Genomic DNA, 4,228 nt, shown 5'->3' on the forward strand with positions numbered 1-4,228 from the left:
GGTGCTGGGGATGGCTCTGTGGCCTCTGCCTCAGGCGCTAGAATGGCTCTGGTTGCGACAGAGCAACACCCCGGATGGGCAGAGCATCGCCCCCTGGTGGGCATGCCGGGTGGATCCTGGTCGGGCACATGTGGGAGTCTGTCTGACTGCCTCCCCGTTTCCAACTTCAGAAAAATACAATAAAAAATAATAATAATAAAAATAAAAAATAAAAATAAATCAACAAAACATTACATTAAAAATACTTTTGCGGGCTGTGGCTGCGTCCCAGGTCCTGTAGAGTGAAGACTTAATTCCAAGGTCATGGCAAACCATCTGAAGTTCATTGCCAGGACTGTGATGGTGCAGGATGGAAACGTGGAAGGTGCATACAGGACCCTAAACAGAACCCTCACCATGGATGGGCTCACTGAGGACATCAGGCGACGCCGGTACCATGAGAAGCCTCGCCGCTGGCGACAGAGGGAGAGCTATGAAACCTGCCGAAGGATCTACAACATGGAAATGACTCGCAAGATCAACTTTTTGATGCGAAAGAACCGAGCGGATCCAGGGCAAGGCTGCTGAGGCCTGTGCATAGCAGGCCCTGTAGGAAAACCCTGTCCAGCTGTGTCTCCTCCTCTTGTCTTTGTGCAACCCCATTTTCTCTTACCATTTCTTGCAATAAACTCAATCATGTGTGTGTGTGTGTGTGTGTATGTATTTATATATGTACTTTTGCCCTGGCCAGATAGCTCATTTGGTTAGGACAGTGGTGGTCAACCTGGTCCCTACCGCCCACTAGTGGGCGTTCCAGCTTTCATGGTGGGCGGTAGCAGAGGAACCAAAGTATAAATAAAAAGATAGATTTAACTATAGTAAGTTGTTTTATAAAGATTTGTTCTGCCAAACTTAGCAAAAATCCAACATAAAGTACTTGGTAAATGATTATTATTATATGTTTGTTTGTTTATTTATTTATTTATTACAGAGACAGAGAGTGAGTCAGAGAGAGGGATAGACAAGGACAGACAGACAGGAACGAAGAGAGATGAGAAGCATCAATCATTAGTTTTTCATTGCGCGTTGCAACACCTTAGTTGTTCATTGATTGCTTTCTCATATGTACCTTGACCATGGGCTTTCAGCAGACCGAGTAACCCCTTGCTGGAGCCAGCAACCTTGGGTTCAAGCTGGTGGGATTTTGCTCAAACCAGATGAGCCCGCGCTCAAGCTGGCGACCTCGGGGTCTCGAACCTGGGTGCTCTGCATCCCAGTCTGACGCTCTACCCACTGCACCACCGCCTGGTGAGACTATTATATGCTTTAACTTGCTGTAACTCTGTTTTATAAATTTTATAAAGTAAAGTTACTTCCCTACTTTATAAATCACCATTACTGTGGAACCAGTGGGCGGTTAGAAAATCTTACTACTAATAGAGATACAAAAGTGGGTGGTAGGTATAAAAAGGTTGACTACCCCACCTGACCTGTGGTGGCGCAGTGGATAAAGTGTCGACCTGGAATGCTGAGGTTGACAGTTCAAAACCCTGGGCTTGCCCGATCAAGGCACATATGGGAGTTGAAGCTTCCTGCTCCTCCCCCCTTCTCTCTCTCTCTCTCTCCTCTACAATGAATAAATAAATAAAAATAATTTTAAAAAAATAAAAATAAAAAAGGTTGACTACCCCTGTGTTAGAGCATCATCCTGAAGCACAGAAGTTGCCAGTTCAATACCCGATCACAGTACATACAGGAACAGATTGATGTTCTTGTCTCTCCCTTCCTCTCTCACTGAAATCAATAAATACATTTTTTTAAATAAAATAAAAATATTACAAAAAAATAAACCAGCCTGACCAGGCGGTGGCACAGTGGATAGATCGTCGGACTGGGATGCGGAAGACTCAGGTTCGAGACCCCGAGGTCACCAGCTTGAGCGCGGGCTCATCTGGTTTGAGCAAAAGCTCACCAGCTTGAGCCCAAGGTCACTGGCTCGAGCAAGGGGTTACTCAGTCTGCTGAAGACCCACGGTCAAGGCACATATGAGAAAGCAATCAATGAACAACTAAGGTGTTGCAATGCGCAACGAAAAACTAATGATTGATGCTTCTCATCTCTCCATTTCTGTCTGTCTGCCCCTGTTTATCCCTCTTTCTGACTCACTCTCTGTCTCTGGAAAAAAAACCAAACAAACCAGAATGGTTAGGTTTGTAAAACTAGATGGTTAAAGTATAAAGAAAACAAGATAATTATCTTGAAAGTTGGGGAGTTATCTCGAGGTGGGGGCATAGCCAGTGAGCAGCAGGAACCCAAAGCGGCGTCTGGGGGACCGTGTCCTGTTTCTTTTTCTTTTTTTTTGTATTTTTCCGAAATGAGAAGCAGGGAGGCAGACAGACTCCCGCATGCACCTGACGGAGATCCACCCGGCATGCCCACCAGGGGGCGATACTCTGCCCATCTGGGGTGTTGCTCTGTTGCAACCAGAGCCATTCAAGTGCCTGAGGCAGAGGCCAAGGAGCCATCCTCAGTGCCTGGACCAACTTTGCTCCAATGGAGCTTTGGCTGCGGGAGGGGAAGAGAGAGACAGAGAGGAAGGAGAGGGGGAGGGGTGGAGAAGCAGATGGGCGCTTCTCCTGTGTGCCCTGGCTGGGAATCAAACCTGGCACTTCCACATGCTGGGCTGAGGCTCTATCTCTGAGGCAGCTGGCCAGGGCCTGTGTCCTGTTTCTTGACCTGGATGGTGTGCAAATGGGTACTTGCTTTATGATAAAACTCTGAATATGTATTTTGCTTTAAACACTTTTCTCAACTATGGCTATGTTATACAATAGCCACCCTTCACAACACCAACCAAAAACATACATGTAATAAAATATGAGGAATAAAACGTAATAAAAACGAGGAAGGCCTGTCTGCAGAAAATCACAAAGCTCTACTGGAAGACGTGCCAGAAGCCTTAGTGAACATGTAGCTCACCAAGGAACCAATACCCCTCAAATCCACCTGTGGACAGTGCGATTCCAATGAACCCGAAAAGGTTTGTCAAATAATTTGACAAAATCAAGTTCTAAGGGGAAAAGCCCAAGAAGAGCCAAAGGACTTTGCAAGAAAAACGATGTTCCACCAGCTGCTGTGACTTCTGCAGCTACGAGGACAGCATAGTGCTGGCCCCACAGAACAGAGCCTGGTAAGACAGTGGCGCCTGATCAGGTGGTGGAGCAGTGAATAGAGCGTCAGCCTGGGACACAGAGGACCCAGGTTTGGAACCTGGAGGTCACTGGCTTTAGTGTGGGCTCACCAGCTAGTGTGCCAGGTTGCTGGCTTGAGCAGAGTCACTGGCTTGGCTGGAGGCCCCCCCTCCCGAAGGCACCTATGAGAAAGCAATGAACTAAGGAGCCACAATGAAGAATTGATGCGTCTCATCTCTCTTCCTTCCTGTCTGTCTCTCACCAAAAAGAAAAGAAAAAAGAGGGCTTGGGGGAGCTCCTGGGGAAAGTCCTTGACCTGCTCAGGTTAGTGGGTACCGGGAACTGTAGGTAACCACAAGCCTATTAAGGAGAATAACACCGCAGTGGGGGGGACCAAAACCAGCAAGAAATAGGAAAAGAGACGTACAGGAAAAGTAGGACAACTAAAAGGCACAACATAAAGTCAAAGGACTTCACGTCTCTGTATGCCGTCTATCATACACCTTGACAGTGAGTGGACAGGAGGGCTGGGCGCAGGGTGGGTTCCTTTGTCACGGATTCGGCCTCCCAGGGGTTGGGGTGGACAGAGCTGGGGTTGACACAGCCCTGGGGCTCCCACACCTGCTTGCCCCACCCCCCACCCCCCAGGGAGCCCTCGCAGCAGACAGCAGCCCGCGTCCCTGGGCAGAACGCCGCACCCTCCCTTCCTGCCCTGAGCTCAGGGTCTGCGCGCCCGCTTGCCCGGCCAGCGGATTCCAGGAGCCCTGATCCCATCCCGTCTCCTCGGCCAGACCTTGGCCCTGGGCTCTAGATGGTGGGGGAGGGGGCTGCAACCACGCGGGGCCCTGGGAAAGCCGACCTGCGAGCGGCTCTAGGGACACGACCCCCGAGGGTAGGGGTCGGGCTGAGTTCAGAGGTGGGGGCCGCACACAGCCTCTCGCCGGGGACACTCGGCACCTGTTGGAGAATCGAGAGCTGCCGGCGTAACCCGCTTCACCTTGGCGGAGCCCCCACTGCGACGGCGCCGCTCCGCTCAGTCCCCCTTTTCGGGACTACAG

At 50.0% G+C, this 4,228-nt stretch overlaps 1 pseudogene; it reads left to right on the forward strand.

Annotated features, from left to right (window-relative positions):
• Positions 1–257: 257 nt before the first annotated feature.
• On the forward strand, positions 258–643 carry LOC136392867 (small ribosomal subunit protein bS21m pseudogene; annotated as a pseudogene).
• The last annotated feature ends 3,585 nt before the right edge of the window (positions 644–4,228 follow it).

The sequence above is a fragment of the Saccopteryx leptura genome, chromosome 2 (assembly GCF_036850995.1).
Source record: "Saccopteryx leptura isolate mSacLep1 chromosome 2, mSacLep1_pri_phased_curated, whole genome shotgun sequence".
Lineage (NCBI taxonomy): Eukaryota > Metazoa > Chordata > Mammalia > Chiroptera > Emballonuridae > Saccopteryx > Saccopteryx leptura.